The sequence below is a fragment of the Orcinus orca genome, chromosome 4 (assembly GCF_937001465.1).
Source record: "Orcinus orca chromosome 4, mOrcOrc1.1, whole genome shotgun sequence".
Classification (NCBI taxonomy): Eukaryota; Metazoa; Chordata; class Mammalia; order Artiodactyla; family Delphinidae; genus Orcinus; species Orcinus orca.
Window position 1 is genome coordinate 103,771,924 of NC_064562.1, and position 17,999 is coordinate 103,789,922.

Here is a 17,999-nt window from a genome sequence, read left to right on the forward strand (position 1 = left end):
CAGATAGTTATCTTGCCATCATCAAGGCAAATGTGTTTATTGAGAACTTACTGCTGTAGTGACTTTTAAGTACTTCTGTTGATATACACCGGCTAGATTTTGGGAACTTTCCTGTTTGGCTTACTGTGAATTCTCTAGCTTGGAGTGTTAATTGCTCATTTCTAAAGTGTTTGAACTTAGCCTAGCAAAAGCAGCCTCTGTTATCAGTCATACACTAAGTTTAACCCAAACCTGGGAGTTACTTGTATTTGGCAAGTTTCTTGCATTCTTTTAATATGTGGGCCTGTTTTATTCTGTTTGAAAAGATGCTATTTTTTGTAGAGTCTTCATTTATAATTAATAATAGACTGTAGTAAATGGAACCTGATTGAGAACTCATGGGAAAACTACATTTATAACTTGTTTTTAACATTTCTCCCTGATAGAAGTTTTATTGTTATTGGTATTCCTTCATACAATTTTTGTATACATCGCTTAGTAATACCGATCACTGTTCATTTTATTAAGTACCAACTCTGGAAGGCATTGTGTGAGTCTATAAAAATAGATTGATAATTCAGAGACCGTCTGGAATTATGGTCTGGTTGGGATTTTTAAAATGTGTTCAAAGATCCATAATATAAAGCAAGGTATGATGAATGTGGTAAAGAACTATAGGTATCAGAGAGGAAGGATAGGTTAAGGATTAGTTAGTCAAGTATTGAGTAAAGTGAGATAAATAAGCAGCCAAGTAAGTCAAATGGTTAAGTGTGAGTCCAATGGAAGTGGTTAAGGGCTGGGGTAAGCTCACATCCCTGGCTCTCATGTGACAATGCCTGATGGTTTTTTTTTTTTTTTTTTTTGCCTGATGGTATTTTAAACCAAGCTGGAAATTCGAATTTATATGTTAAGTCTCCCTATTATAAATTTTAGATTTTTTTTTTCTTAACTCTTAAAGCTGGATTCTAGGCAGCCATTTGCAAATTTGGGGTTAAGTAATCAGGAAATTTTGTGGTTTAGTTGCACATCAAACAATTATTAGGATTGCAATAGGCACTAAGTATTTCTTAGACAATTAACAGCATTATCAGGCCAAGAGTCATGGTCCAGAGACAGTTGTTCTGCTTTAATTGAGGTATAATTTACATACAGCAAACTACCATGTTGATTTAGGTCTACAGTTTGGTGAAGTTTGACAAATAGATACACAACATTTTGATCACCCCAAAAATGTTTCCCCCTGTCCCGTTGTTCACTAATCCCCTTGCTCGACTCCCAAGAGCTTTGCAAGTGCACAGACTTTCTGTCCTTTTAGTTTAGCCCTTTCCAGAAGGTCATAAATGGAATCAGACTGGTTGTAGTTTTTTTGTGTCTGGTTTCTTTCATTGGGCATAATGCTCTTAAGGGTCATCCATGTTGCATATATAGGTATATTCAGTAGTCCATTATGTATGTACCATATTTGTTTATGCATTCACCTGTTGCTGGAAGGTTGAGTTATTTCCAGCCTTTGCTATTATGAGTAAAGCTATTTGCATACAGGTGTTTGCGTGGACATCGGTTTTTATTTCTCTTGTGTAAATACCTAGGAACGCATGTTTAGTTTTATGAGAAGCTGCCCAACAGTTTTCAAAGTGCTGTACTATTTTGCTGTCCCACCATCAGTGCATGTTTCATTGCTCTTCATTCTTGCCAGTGTTTTGTAATTACCACCCTCCCCCTTTATTATTTTTTTGCCACACTGAGGGTCTTAGTTCCCCAACCAGGGATCAAACCCTTGCCCCTTGCACTGGAAGCTCGGAGTCTTAACCACTGGAACACCAGGGGAGTCCCCCATTTTTATTTAAAATTTTAGCCATTTAAGTAGGTGTGTAGTCCCTCATTTTGGTTTCCATTTGCATTTCACTGTGATGAAATTTGCACGACCAATCTTTAGCGGTGTTGAACATCTTTTCACATGCCTATTTGTCATTCACATCTCTTGGTGAAGTGACTGGTCACATCTTTAGCCCTTTTTATTATTAGTTTTATTGTTGAGTTCTTCATGTATTCTGGATCCAAGTTCTTGATGAGATACATGTCTTGCAAATGTTTTTCCAGCCTGTTGACTTATTTTCTTAAGGGTGTCTTTCAAAAAGCAGAACTTTCAAATACCGATGAAGTCCCATTTATCCTTTTTTTTTTTTTTTCCCCCTTTTATGGTTTGTGCTCTTGGCATTCGGGGCCAGTTTTGATGGTGTGTTAAGGGGGCAGCAAGTATTCCATTTTGGCTGGAGTATACGCTATAGAGTGAGGTCAGATGAGGCTGTGAATTTAGGTAGGGATCGAGTTGTGGAGGGCTTTAAAGGCTAGATTAAAAGTGGATCCGAGGGTCTTCCCTGGTGGTGCAGTGTTTGAGAGTCTGCCTGCTGATGCAGGGGACACGGGTTCGTGCCCCGGTCCGGGAGGATCCCACATGCCGCGGCGCGGCTGGGCCCGTGAGCCATGGCCGCTGAGCCTGCGCGTCCGGAGCCTGTGCTCCACTACGGGAGAGGCCACAACAGTTGAGAGGCCTGCGTACTGGGGGAAAAAAAAAAAATGGATCCGAGTTCACTATAGAGGATAGATTGGAAGTAGTGAGGGACACTGAAGCCACTTAGAACATTATAATCCAGGTAAGAAGATTGAACCCAAACAGAAGAATAAGAGTGAAAGGGCAAGAGTAAGTAGTGACATAAAGCAAAGGAGTCATTAAGGATAGCTGGTTTAGGGTACAAGTGAATGAAATGGTTTGGTGTGCCAACTGCGAATCTAGGCTTCAGATCATTTTATTGTGATCCTAGTTGCCACGTAGAGAGAGAAATGGCAGAGGTTACAAGTATAGAACCTACAATAAGGGAATTGGAGAGGTGAAAAACCAAGAAATAAAAGTTTAGATAGTGCACTTTTATGGGTCGATGAGAATGTGAATCTACAAAATCATCGGATTAGCTAGTTTATGTTTAAGGCAGAGGCTGCAAATGGGTAGCCCAAAGAGCCAGATTTCAGCCAGCTCATCTGTTTTATGTGACCGTGGGGTGTTTCAAACCAAGTAGAGCCGTTGTTTAGAAAGGGAAAGATGATCACATAAGGTTTTCTCAAAATATTCATAGGTCAGGCAAGGACAAGCCTACCTGATGTTTAGCATGGCACTCAGTAATCCGCAGTGGGGTTTGTGGCTGGCTGCTGTAGGGGAGGCACATTTTCTTCAGTTTGCCTGAGTCCCTTGCATGGCCAACCTGCCCTCTGTTAGGCATTGTTGAATGAGAGAGAGAGGGTTTTGAACTAGGAAAAGCTTGCCAAGGCTACTTTTTACAAGAAGTTGCATGGTTAGGATTGAGATCAAGATGGGAGGGATATTTTTTTAAAGAAGGGGACCCAGCTGAACCTTTTTAGGGAAAACTTGGACCTGTGTCTTAAGAGAGACGGGTTGAGGCCAAGCTTGGTTGTGGTAGCCTAGGAAATGAGAAAACTTCCTTAGAAAGACTAAGGTGAAGATAGAAGGGAGGGTTAAGGGACCCTAACTCAAGTGCTTCTGTTTTGTTTGTTTGTTTGTTTTGGCGGTACGCGGGCCTCTGACTGTTGTGGCCTCTCCTGTTGCGCTGTGCTCCGGACGCGCAGGCTCAGCGGCCATGGCTCACGGGCCCAGCCGCTCCGCGGCACGTGGGATCTTCCCGGACTGGGGCACGAACCCGGGTCCCCTACATCGGCAGGCAGACTCTCAACCACTGCGCCACCAGGGAAGCCCTAAATGCCTCTGTTTTGATGGGGGTGGGGGAATGTATTGATCTTAGTGTGCACTGGAAATCAAGTTTAGGCTTGAGGGAAGGGAGTAATGCGTGACAGTTGGTCAGTGGTTTGATTGTGAGTAAGCGAAGGATCATCAAAGGGATGCCTTCCTCATGGGCGGGTTTAGATCTTAGGAATCTGATAGTAAATTCACTCTGCTCAGGTTCCTCTTCTGTGGTTGTAGCCTGGGAACTGAAAACAGGGAGAAGGCTGCCCCAGGTTGAGGATGGTTATAGTAGGCATGGAGAAAAGTGGTAAAGTCTTTTAAGATCTTGCCATTAAAAAAAAAAATTTAGGCAAAGCAGATGTTCTTTATACTTAAAGTTTAATGCATTCCATGTATTTAGATTTGGATGGCAACTATACCCGTAAACTCATCAAGTAGCAGTGAATTTTCCTTATGCCTTGTTTTCTTGCGATTTTTGGTTAATGGCATTGGTGAACACATTCTACACTCGGTAATAGATGTCATGTTTTTGCTGAGGTGTCTTAATTTCAGCTTAATTTGTTATTCATATGTAGAATTGTTGGCAGTTGAAAGAAATTTTGACTTAGCCAAATCTGATGCACAATCAGAGGCATGCTAGTGGAAATTTATTTTAATGCTTACAGAGGTGAGTGTTGTTTATTTTAGATCACATAAAGAAGTAGAATTGTTAAGGTCAGATGCTGGGGAATACTTCAGCTCTTTGGCACTAGTTCTATTATATATTATAGTACCTTGTCAAAGAACCTAGTATTTGACTCGCAGGGAGAATTTACCAGTGCTAACATTCTTCTTTACAAGGGAAACATTTTAATGTTTAAGGAATGATAGATAAATTTGTGCAGTAAATTGTAGAAAAAATGATTAGAATTTCATTTCTGAATTGCAGTAGTGAGCGTATGGTATTACTTTAGTATATTTGCTTTTTATTGTACAGCCTCAGTTCTCCTTAGTACAAAAACATGTACTGAAGACTATTTTGTAAAGTATTTACTTAGAAATTCTTAAAAGCTTTATATTTGGCTGCTTTGTGCTATCATGACTTCCCATGATTAATTAATGAAATATTTTGTAATTTAAAGTATAGTTTACATTTTATTTTCTCATTGTTTACCTTTTTTACATTTAAGAGAGGCTGGACCGATGACTTAAAGGTGTTTTTTAAACTTTGAATGCCTGATTCTGTTTTTTCCTTGCCTTTATTAGAGACGTTTAATTACCTCAGAGAAACAGGAGTTTGTACAGAAAGTCCTGATTGCTTTAGAGATGTCTCAAAGTAATGTGATGATCAAGATCCGCTCGTGTCAATTTTGGTACAAGGTATTCTGTTTATCCGGGTTAAGAAAAGTCTTTGAAGCCCAAATTTCCCACAGTTTGTGTAATTACTATAGAGAAAGGTAATATTGGATATCTTTTAGTGTAGAGGACTTTCACATGAACAGCTCTCTTGGACAGTTATTGTCCTGTTTTCACTAAGAAACAGGTAGACTGAAGGCAGTAGAAATGATGAGCATGGTGGAGGAAAAGAGAAAGCAATCAATAGCAACTTTTAAAATAATTCATAGGAACTCTGAAGAGTCCTTGATCAGAACTCAATCTCCTACCTCTAGGGTAGACTGCATTATTCCCCCCCCTCCCCTTTTTTTCCTCCCCAGAAGAACTGAGGTCCAAGGTCACGTGGCCACTCAGTGGAACTGGCATTCCTCTCGCGGCCTAAGGGCTCCCTGCACTGCTTGATGCATTTCCCCTGAGCTGTGTACTAGGGAGCTTGGATGTATAAAGCCTAGTTGGAGTCTCTGATTGATTGCATGGTTCTCAGATTGTGATCTCACGTAAGTTTAGAACATTATCCACATAGGCACATGTGTGAGCGAGGTGGATCTAGTTTTCCGTTCTGGTGTAATGTTCACAAGGAAATAGGAAAAGGAACTTTACTGCATTCCTGGTGCTCCTCTTCCTCGAGTGGTACTACAGGGGCTCATGGGATGTTTTTTTTAACCAGTAACTTGCTTTATTATAGTATGGATTTTCACTGCAACTATTTCTTGTTTTTAAAGTGGATCAGTGATATGCTAGCGTGAAGTGAACGTAATCCAAAAGTTAACTTGTTTAGTTTGGGGATGAGAAATATTTCCAAACCGAAGTGAATCATATTCCCTCCTACTTAATTCACACTAAACTGCTTTTCCCTGTGATTTCGAGCCATTATGATGATTGTCTTACCCATTTCTGTCCTTGGAGTGTTGAGTATTTAAGGCTGTTTTTCTCTGATAGGCTGTGAGCTCCTTAAGGGCAGGGGCTGTGTCACATGTCACTGTGTCCCTAGTACCTAACATTAGGTGTGGTATGCAGTAACTTTTCAGCAGATATTTAAAAAATCTCACCACTGGCTTGCTTTCTTACATTTGCTTTTCTTATTGCATTGTTGCTTCCTCACTGGTGATGGGGGTACTTCTTAGACTGCCTACTCCTTTTTTAACCACCAGGCTAGAAACCAGATTATCTGAGGAATATGGAGTAGGAATATCGTGTAATGAGCTTTAGAAACTGATTGATGGGGTTTGAAATACTGGATGTGACTTACCTAACCGCGTCCTCATTTGTTAAGGGAAATTGGTTATAATACTTTGCCAAAGGGTTGGGTTGACTAAATGAAATAGTATATAACTAACACCTGGTCCAGTGGATGCCTGTAAGTAGCAACTTTTCCTATTCCATTGTTACAAATATGATTGGGTATTTCGTGGGGCCTGAGTAAAGCTCCATTCTTTACACGAACTTTGAAATATTTATTGTGACCGCCTTCCAGAGGTCTGTCTGGTTTATTAGTCCCTGACTCTTAGGATTCTTAGCCAGAGTCACCTGGAAAGAGATTCCCCTGTTATAAACATTGATACTACTGTGAATATGACAAGAAGATTTAAGTAACCTGAGTGCTTTCTTTTCCTTATTATATGCCAGGGGATGCTTGCCGGGAAGTACCCCGAAAGAATGTATTGAAAGGAATCACAAGTTTTTCATGGATAATCCACATTATATTTATGAATTGATAGTGTAGTGACTGTGATTGTTTATAGATCCTGTGCTGTAATCTACTGAAGTCAGTATCTGATTACAAATAAATGTCTGAAGTATTTGTCTACAAGGGAAACTCAGGATGTCATGCACTCTCAAAGGGTCCAGTAGAGGTTTCCAGGGAAAGGCCTTATTTGTTTTGACCTTCCTTTTTAGTCTCCTGACAGGGTTTAGACACAGCTAGGCAAGCAGGAGCAGGTGTTTAGACTTACGGAAGACTTTTTGAACTATTTAGCAGAAACATCAGTTGTTTTTCTTCTGTAGCATTCCCCCCCCCCAGTTCCATAAGGGAAGAGAGAAAAATAATATTTAAATGGTATAAGTAAGGAAATTAGCTTATTTTGTATTAAAAATGAATACTAATAGCTTTTGTATACATATGATATCTAAAGAATCTTTTCAAAACTTTTATTGTGAAAAGGAATATTGTGTCTTTTGCCAAGTTCTTCTCGTTAGTAAATATAAATACTATAACCATGTTCATATGTATTATTAAATTATGTCTGAAAAAAAAAATTATGTCTGAACCATATATCTGAACAAAGACCTACTAATAAGTGGTCTAAAAGTTTTCCATGGCCATTGGGTTTCCCACAGAATTTCTAAGTCTGCTAGATTTATTTTTTAAGTTAGTGTTTTAAGTTTAGTTTTGCTATTTATTAAAAAATAGAAAACTTAGAAAAACAGATAAGTGACAGTTCATTTCTCCCCCGCCCCCTTTTTACTTCCAAGCCATTACCTAGTTTCTGAATGTGGCATTGCGATCTTTATTTATTTTACTGTTCTGAACTAAGGCTTTTGAGATAAGTCCCTAGTGTTGAGGAAATCCTGAATCCTGGGGTGGGGTGGGGGGCTTCAGAAGTATGGTGACGGGCTGTGAAATAGTGTTGTCATGACTTATCAGTGGCTAGTAAATGGGGTAGTTGCCCTCTGGCACCATTTTGAGTGAAGGCAGCTTAATTGCATTCCCTCTGTTTAGATAAGCATTTGGGATCTACCGTCAAATGTGTGAATGCTGTGCTTAAAGTATTTTTATTATATAAGATTTGATTTTTTAAGTGATTTCTCTTTCGAAGTTCTACTTTACATCAGAAGTTATTTGGACAGTGTCTTTCACTGTATGTGTATGTGGAGAAACCTCACTTACAAATGTATGTAAATCCAGTGACTGTAAAATATCAGGAATTTTGCAAATACATGATTGACAGTTGGTGGTTTGCTCCCATGTGTTACCCCTCCCCCCAAAAAAAAGAATCCTGTGAAAAAAATTAAACCTTTTAAGAATTTGGAATTTTTTAGTTGTGTTATTTTTATTTGAAGAAAACTCTTTCCCTGTTGAATGAAGATTCTAGTTTCTGGGCATATTACATTCATGCTTCCAGCCTCATTGCTTTCTGCAGCATAAACAATAAACACTTAAACCACTAAGCATTTACCAGGATACTCATGGAGGAAGGCTGCAGCTATTTGAGCTAATTTTTGCATGCTTTGTCAATTCAGATTTTCTACTAGGTTGAAAATGCACTTTGGTTTTCAGTGGTGATGGGTTTTATCCTCTGATGATTCAACCTTTTCGGATTTTTGAAAGAGGGGAGTTTTAACCTTAGCAGTCATGTAGTGCTTTAAAATTCAAAACAACAGTTTGACTCTTTGACTCTTAAAATGATAATGTGTTTTGTTTTTGTGGAATGGGAGGGCCAAATGGATAACTTCTGTGCCATTGCAGCAGCCGTCAAAATCAAAGGAAATGCTGGAAGGGACCTCAAGCCATTGATTTCAAATCCTCATTTTCAAAGAAAAATCAAAGCCCTGAAATAACCAAGTTTGCTTCAAGGTCATTCATTTTGTTACTTTGTTTCCTCATTCCAAGTGAGGGCTTTCCCCCCTGTACAATTACATACATGGTGGCTTTTATATTTATAATCCCCCCCTTTTTTTTTTTTGCGGTATGCGGGCCTCTCACTGCTGTGGCCTCTCCCGTTGCGGAGCGCAGGCTCAGCGGCCATGGCTCACGGGCCCAGCCGCTCTGCGGCATGTGGGATCTTCCCAGACTGGGGCACGAACCTGTGTACCCTGCATCGGCAGGCGGACTCTCAACCACTGCGCCACCAGGGAAGCCCTATAATCCCTTTTGATTTCTTTCTTTTCCCAAATAAAAACTGTTGTTAAACTATGCCAGTGGCATTAAGGGAACTTGGATAATAGTTACTAAAACATTTTGTGTATGTGTTATTTTAGTAATTTCATTGTGGAGGGAGTTTCGAACCTTTGCTGATGTCAGACTGTTTTTTTCTAATCATTTGATTAGCATCATATAAGCATGTGAAATCTTGGTCCTTTACAACTAAAGATGGAGTGTACTTCTTTTTCATTCAGTTTTCAAATAATGAAAATTTTGACTTCTTTATTTTTTAACTTAAGGAAATAAATCATTTTTGGACTTTTTCTTAAGGAAAAATTTTGAACTCTGGAAGAAAAACACGTATCAAACACATTTTGATTTGCCCTATGATTTTTGAACAGTACTTTTATGTACCAAGTACTGTGTTAAGCACTTAACATAAACTAAAATTATGAGGTGCTGTGAGGTTATGTAACCTGCCCAAGATTTCAAGCCTAAGTGAGAGATGGGTTTCAAACCTTGAAGGTGGAGGTAAAGGGTGGGGAGAGCAGATAACTGAGCAGGGAGAGCTCAGTTATCTCCACAGCATTGTTATTTCCCTTAACACCTTACCCTACCCCCAGCCAGTGCAAAGCTGAACTTCCTTGTCATATCTGTGCCACTAGAGACTTGCTTTTTTGAAGGCCAAGGCTTTATGAAGAAATCACAGTTGTGCTCCACCCCTTAGTCCCATTCCTCCCGTCCTTGTCTTGCCAAGTTTGGCAAATGTCAAAGCGTACCCACTCACCTAATCCTTCCTTGAATTGTCGGTTGCTTCCTCCATCCCCATCTTGGGGATTTCCCCTATTTCCTGCTGTGCTCAGTTACGCATTTTAAAAGATCTTGTTATATTTCTTCTGCATTCTCAGGTGTTTTGTTGCAGGAAGATTTCAGGTGATCTGTCTCTAGAATTGCTTGATATAGAAATTGGCCACTCCCTTTTAATCTTTTTTTAAAGATTTATTATTTAATTTCTTTCTGGCTGTGTCAGGTCTTAGTTGCGGCATGTGGGATCTATCTTTGCGGCGCACTGGCTTCTCTCTAGTTGTGGCGTGCAGGTTTTCTCTCTCTTAGTTGTGGTGGGCGGGCTTAGTTGCCCTGTGGCATGTGGGACTTTACTTCCCTGACCAGGGGTTGAACCTGCGTCGCCTGCATGGTAAGGCAGATTCTTTACCACTGGACCACCAGGGAAGTACCCCGCTTTAATCTTTAAATCAAGAGAGGATTAGGGGCACAGCACTGTGCTATCTAATGAATTATTCCTACAGATGTAGAAAAGATAAATATTTATTGATTTAATCAGATGAGTGAAAGTTTAGTGAGCATTCCCTGACATATTGACATACTTGGGCCAGCTGATTTTCTATCCTTTAGCAAATCTCACTTGGGTTCTATTGGCATAATTAAGTGGGGTTGATAAACCATCTCTATTTTCTTTCCCCCTGAAGCCTGACACCCAGTGGTCAGGCTTTGAAACCAGAACACTTCCTTGCCAGGATTAACTAAGAAAAGAGGAGGCTATTCTTAGCCTCCTGCCTCACACTTTGATCTTGAGGATGCAAGAGGTGGGTGAAATACTGAGCCAGGGGCCAGACCCAGAGGGCCACACAATGCTTGAGATGCATTTAAGCTATCCCTTCACAGGGGACTTGCCTTGAGGAGATGGGGATTTAAGCCGCTTCCTTCCTCAGTGTCCTTGTTATTTGACTGCTGAGCCTTTGTTCATTCCCTCCTCTTTTGGAGAGGGATAAAGTGAAGTCTCATCTTTCACCCAGGGGTCAGACACTGAAGTCAGACCTTAAGGCAAAAATCATTATATAGTCCAAATTAAATCTCCCCAAGAAGGTGCTGTATTAGAGGTGCATGCTGAGCTATTTCAAGAAAAAAAAAATGGCCAGTTTTTCCTTCAGTATTGAAAGATCACAGTTTTTAAGCTGAGAATTGATATAGTTGGCCTTCATTCAGAGGCCATTTACTAGAGAATATCAATCAAAATGAGAATCCCACTTATTACCGAAGACATACTTCGAGAGGCAGACACGTCTTGAGGAAAGAGCAAGTTCAACGTTTCGTAAGCCGGAGGCACTTTCACTCAGAATAGTGGGCAGAGTTGCCCAAACTGTTTACATTGGGTTTTCTCTGTTTTTGTTCGTGTTTGCTGACTCCTTATAATTGAATTATCACATATAATTAATTAATTGCTACTTTGGATATTTTGAGAATTGGGCAATCATTGTGACAAATGCTTTGTAAACTGTAAGATCCCTGTGGTGGTCATCAGTGTGATTCTCCAAATATTTCTGGTTCCAGGCAGGTGGTAGTTTTTTTCATCTCCCTTGAAGTTAGGTATGGCCACGTGACTCGCTCACTTTAGGCCAGTGTAGAAGTGAGACTGTAAGCTTTAAGAGCATAGTCAGTGTGTGATTCCCATTGACCGATCTCCCTCTGCCATGGCCCTGTCCCAGAGTGAGGCCACACAAAGCAAAGTTCCCAGCTGACCCCAGATGGAAATGAGCAAGAAATAAACCCATGTTTGTAGAAGCCACTGGGGTATGGGGACTCTTTGTTGCTACAATATATTTAGCTCATCCTGACTCAGGTAACATACAACACTTACAGGTCTTATGTGAGATTGTGCTATTTGATGCATAAGCCTAATCCAATCAACAAGGCTTATGGTGAAGGTACAGTTGTGATTGTATTTAAAACAAACTGCGGAACTCTTAACAGAAAAAGCTAGCTCCAAGATCCTCCAAGGATATGTTTGAGCCAATAACCAAGCATGAGCATTCATGGGAAAGGTGGAGAACTGATATTTGGTGAGGCCCCTCTCTCTTCCTGCCGCTGTGCTAGACTGATTTGCGCAGATGAACACATTCTGTCCTAACAGCAACACCGGGAAGAACCCTGGGTATTATTCCTACTGCTCAATATAGAAAGTAAGGCTGAGAGATACTAAATGGCCCAGGTCACACAGCTAGCTAATAAGCAGGTGAGAAAATTGTTTTTGAGAGCGCAGAATGCAACTTTAATATACAGTGACAATCTCAGCGTAAACCTAGAAATTGGCGAGGAGTACCTACTTGCTGAAGTCTAGTTGCAGAGCTTAAGGATTAATTACTCTTATTCTGGATTTAAAAGGGAAAATGTAAGTCTCTCCACTGCACTTTGACCTTCCTCACTGACTGACCTTGGAAAAAGTCACCCTGATGTAAACTTCTACATAACAAAACCCTAAGGGTCACCCTTGCAATTTGGGACTCCTGTATGGGTGGGAATGTTGGCTGGACTCTCTTTACCAGAGCTCTCTCTTATTGCTTGATTCATTTTCCTCATTTATATTACTGTATCTTTCCTTAAAAAAGAAAAACAACAACAAAACCCAGCAACCTAAAATGATGCTATCAGAATGCTATACCTTTCAAATTCAGATTTTTAAAAAATTGCAAAGCCAAATATATTCATTTGTATTTATATAAAGTAGTATGAATAACTAAGAGCCAAGTTTAATTGCTTGAGAATATTGCCACGTACCACACATTATGAAGCTTTTTTATGTTAGTTTGTTATATAGCTGTATTAAGGCACCTTGGTGCATTTCTGTGCATGGACGTGGAATGGGCACCATGAGCAGCTGGTCAGTTTTTAATAGGGGGCTGCCTTGTAATACGGTTAAGCCAGTGGTTCTCAACCCAGCCCCACCTTAGACCAATGAAATCAAAATCTCTAAGATTGGGCCCACACATCAGGTTTGTTTTTTTTTTTTTCCCCCAAAACTCCCCATTTGGTTCTAATGTGAATTTAGGGTTTAGATACCTTGGGTTAAAATCATGGGCTCTTCTTGGTCAGGCAGTCTTGGATTCAAATCCTGAGTTGACAGAGGACGTTACTTTAAGCTTTGCCATCTATAAAATGAGGATAGTTTAGTATTTACTTCACACGTTTGTATTAAGTATAAAATTATATAGTATATGTAAAAGGGCATAGTCCCTTCCCAGGATCAAGTACCCAGTAGATTATTACTGTGATTAATTTTTAAATGACTGGGAACTTTGGGTCAGGTTCAAGCAGGAAAGAAGGTCTCCATTTGCAAAGAAGCAAACCCAACTTGACAGTTTGAGAAGCGACTTGCCCAAGTTCTCACGACTAGGCCTAGGGTCCTGTTCCCTCCTCCAAAGCTGATTTTCTTATCTTTATGCCATCTCCCCTTTAAATTTCAGCTTCTTAGTTACACCAGGTAGCCTTCCCTTCAATTACCGACAGCAAGGAGCTGGGCGCCTTTAGGAAGGGAATGTGCACAGCAGGCTGCTCAGCCCCTCGCAGGTAGGTCTCCAGCAGCGCTCAAGTCTGCTTTTACTTCTTAGAATGTTCTCTTGGCTGGCATGGCTCAGGGCATGAGAAAGCGAACGGGCTTTTCTAATAAATGGTCGTCTGGGCCCTGGGTCTCAGGGAGACGTTTTGAAGTGGTGGTGAAAGTTGGGACGTTTGGCGTCACTCTTCTGAGGTCCTGCCACAAACACTTTGAGCTGTGTTACTTCACATCTATGCGGTGGTGATGATTCCTCGTAGGGTTGTGGGGAGGGCTGAATGAACTGCTTCTGCCACTTCCTAGTTCTGTGGCCTTGGAATAATTACTGAACCTTTGATACCCTCAGTATTCTCATCTGTCATATGGGATCATGGTACGAGGTACTTGGGATAAATAAGGTTATGTACGTGAGGTGTTCAGCATACGCCTGCTCTGTGCTCAGCATCTAAGCAATGGTAGCTGTTGGACCTTGTTACCAGAAATTGCCAATTTCCCTCATCCCTCTACGTCGGATGTCATGAGGCGATACTACGTCCTAAGTCGGCTCTCTTCTGAGGCCTGTTGGACAGTGGCCACAGTCAGGTCCAACCCATCTCCCCTTGATAAGCTTTTCTAACTTTTTTCCCAGCTTGCTTCCCATTTGTGGATCCTGTTGGTCTGCAGTTTCCCTTCTCTTTGCCTTCCCTTCTGGCTACTTCCTTATCGTTAGTGTCTCCATAGAGTGGGCAAGGAAGAGAAAGGATAAGACACTGTTAGTAGGAAGTCTGGGAAGAAGGCAACATTGGATTATAGGAGGACACATGTTTGCGATACCATTCCCACCCCTGATACTAAGAAGCCTTCACATTTGAAGAGCCGTTTATAATTCACAAGGCACTTGCAGGTATATTGTCTCTAAGATGAATATTGCCCCATTTTTACAGTCAAAACTGAGGAGCAAACAGGAAAAGTGACTTCCCAGGGCTCTCTTAGCTAGTGAGGACTCAAGCCTAGATCTTCTAACCACCTTCTTTGTTTTTTTAACCTCTGGCACAGAGGGTTAAGTTAATCAGGCCCTTAGTGTATGGCATGTTACCGTCATTTGTACAGATAAGCTTCCCCTGACAATGCTTAAACGAATGGGTTACTGTGTTCCAATAAAACGTTATTTACAAAAACAAAGGGCAGATTTGACCTGAGAGCCATAGTTTGCTGATTTATTTATGTCTGCGTTGGGTCTTCGTTGCTGAGCGCGGGCTTTCTCTAGTTGTGGAGAGCAGGGACTACTCTTCGTTGCGGTGCACGGGCTTCTCATTGCGGTGGCTTCTTTTGTTGCGGAGCACAGGCTCTAGGCGCACGGGCTTCAGTAGTTGTGGCACGCGGGCTCAGTAGTTGTGGGTCACCGGCTCTAGAGCGCGGGCTCAGCAGTTGTGGCGCAAGGGCTTAGTTGCTCCGCGGCAAGTGGGATCTTCCCGGACCAGGGCTCGAACCCATGTCCCCTGCATTGGCAGGCGGATTCTTAACCACTGCACCACCAGGGAAGTCCCATTTCCTAGTTTATATGTGTCTTTCCAAATGAGGACTTTTGTCTTGTGGGACAGTATTTTGAATTGACTTTTCACAGAGAATTTGTTTCTTACTTTGTTCCTCCTTCGACTTGATGCCTTTAAGGTCCATTATTGCCGTGGGTACATCAAACCTGTTGCTTCTGACTACGCCATAGTGCTCCGTGGGTTGCAAGCCCCACGGTTTACCCACCCATGCTCCCAGTGACAGACACACAAGTTGCCCCCAGCTCTGCACTGCCGTAAATGAAGCTGCGTGGAACACTTCCTTGTACTCGCCCTGTGCACCTGTGTGCGGACCTCTGTGCTGGGCGCCAGGTCAGAGCAGGGCCGTGCTGCTCTCAGCATGGCCGCACAGGCTCCGCTCCCCCCACGCCTCTGCCAGCTGGTGGCATTCCACTTTCTCATCTTCGCCATCTTCATATCTCATTATTTCAAGTTGCGTTTCTCTGATTACTCATGAGTTAGAACATGTCTTCATGTGCAAATAGATCTTAAATTTTCTAATTCAAAAGCCAGGTTTTCCCTTAAACCTCAGCTGGTCCTTCTCTAAAATCCCATTCAGACTTTTTAATGGGATTTTTCAAACTTGTACAAAAGTATAGATGTTTTGTAATGAACTCCCATGTATCCATTTCCCTGCCTCAACAGTTAACATTTTGCCATCCTTTTCAGGGGTCCCAGCATTATGACCGTTGGCTGTACACCAGTAGGCTGAATGATGACCCACCCCCACGAGTCATTCATGTCCTAATCCCTGGAACCTGTGAATAGATTACCTTACGTCCCAATAGGGACTTGGCAGATGTGATTAATTTAAGGATTTTGAGAAGAGCACGTTATCCTGGATTATTTGGTGGGTCCACTATAATCATAAGGGTCCTTATAAGAAGGAGGCAGGAGACTCACAGAGTAGGAGATTTGATGACTGAGGCAGAGAGAGTTTGGACTGATTTGAGGAAAGAGCCAAAAGCCAAAGAATGCAGGTGGCTTCTGGAAACTAGAGGAGGCAGAGAAACAGGTTCTCCCTTAGAGCCTACAGAAGGAATACAGATCTGTTGACACCTTGATGTTAGCCTGCAAGACCCATTTTGGACTTCTGACTTCTAGAATTGTAAACTAATAAATGTGTTTTATTTTACTAATTTTGTAGTAATTTGTTACAGCAGCAATAGGAAGCTAATGCAACCTGCATCACATGCTTTATGTAAAAGCTATAAACCAGTATGGTAATGTCTTCTTGTTTGTTCTTTCTAAAATGCCCTTCCCCCCAGTTACCTGCCTGGGTTCCTCCACCTTCTTCACCTTCCTTGGTCTCTCTCTATTCATATGCCACCTGCTCAGAGAGGCCTTTTTCAAGTAACACACTCCTATCCCTGTATCTCCCCTTACCTTGCTTTATTTTCCTTCATAGCATCAAATTACCTGACAATACGTACATGTACGTATATATTTTTATTTATATATGAAAGCAGAAGCTTGTTTCGTTCACTTTACCTGGCACAAAGTAGGGATTCCATAAATATTTGTTGAATGAAGGAAAGAAGGAAAGATCTTCCTTGTGATATGAATCCTCTCGCTCGAGGGCCTCCTAAATGACATTCCCCCCTCACCTGTATTCTTAGTGTAGTTTGTGGATTTCTTCCTTGAATCTTTCATTAAAAGGCAGGCACTCTGCTTAAATCAAGGAATGCTTCAAACACGCTGTGGGTTGCCAACAAGAAATTGGCATTAATTCTACTTTGCAAATGAGAAAGAAGTACCTGTCCAAGGCCAGCAGCTTTTTAAAACCATAATTGTGGGGATTTGGGCCACTGTGCTGGGCAGAGGACAAAGGTGACTCCAATGTCTCTGATCAAATGGCTCACCGGGGCTTCTCTGGAGGAGCAGCTTTGTTTCATCCTAATTCAGCATCAGAGATCAGCAGAGTTGGGAGGGAACTGGGGAGACGGTCTGGATTCACTCCCTGCCTTTGCCATGTTGACTCCCGAAACATTCCCTGGGCGCTAACATTACAAAAATAGTACCCCATTCCCCAACATCCCTTCACCCACTCCCCGCTGGCCTCAAACTGCCCAGGCTTCAGTAAGACACTTGACAGGTTTTATGATACAGTTGGGGACAAAAATCCTGGTTGTCCTGGCTCAGTGCAAAGGCAGTCAGGCAGAATGGTGACTGTCGCAGACCTGTGGGACTAGCACTTGTGCCTGGTTGCCCAGGCTGTTCCTGATTTTCCAGCAGTGAGGTAATGGCCCCAGGAGCAGCCTGGAGCCAATATCGGGCAGAAAGTTTGCGGATAAATACCTTCTTCTCTCCTCAGCTGGGATGATTCTCGAGCATGTTGCACACTGGATAGAGCTCCGTGCCCTTGCAGTAGTGAGCTTGATGGTGCCCTTTTTACTGGCTTCCTTCTCTTCCCTGACCCCGCTTTCCTACCCGTATTTCCAGAGCTCATCTCCCAAATAAAATACACACACTGCATTGTCGTCTCAGCGTCTGCTTCTGGGGTCTACCACTTCTGTTCCTTTCTGCCTAAGTGCTACTCATCTTTTAGCTGCATCTTCCCTGTCCTCCAAGACCCATCCTTACCTTCTCAGACCACTCCAGTGCACTCCTTCCTCAGCAGTGAGTATCCCTCCTTGCATTTGGCACATACTGCCTTGAGGCAGTTCTAATATTATCCAACTTTTGATGGAGTTGGGGTGGGTAGGGTGGGCATATCTCTCCCAGTGAGACTGTAAGTTCCTGGTAGGTGGGGACACTGTCTTAAACTGGATAATCGCCCTTTGAGCATATAGTTTTGGACCAGATACCTAATAATTTCTCAACAAATACTCATTCAATGATCAAAGTATCCAGAAAAGAGGATTGCGATTAGAAAATTTTCAATTAGAAAATATTTGGTTGTAGACGACAGAACACCCAACTCAAATAGGGTTAAGTAAAACTGGGACCGTATTGGTTTGTACAGTGGAAAAGTCGAGGGGTACATTGGCTTTAGGCAGCGCTCGATCCAAAGCTCAGACAATGGCTTTGGGACTCAGTCTCTCCCCTCCTTTTGCCTCTGCTTTCCTCTCTGTGTTGGCTTTTTCAGGCTCCTCCTGGGGACACCACCAGCTAACTCATCCACTTCATGAG

General features: G+C 41.8%; 1 long non-coding RNA gene across 1 annotated transcript; it reads left to right on the top strand.

Annotated features, from left to right (window-relative positions):
• Positions 1–8,782: 8,782 nt before the first annotated feature.
• On the top strand, positions 8,783–16,098 carry LOC117200062 (uncharacterized). The gene is made up of 2 exons (XR_004481490.2): positions 8,783–13,331; positions 15,537–16,098. It is a non-coding gene; the product is annotated as an uncharacterized LOC117200062 (long non-coding RNA).
• The last annotated feature ends 1,901 nt before the right edge of the window (positions 16,099–17,999 follow it).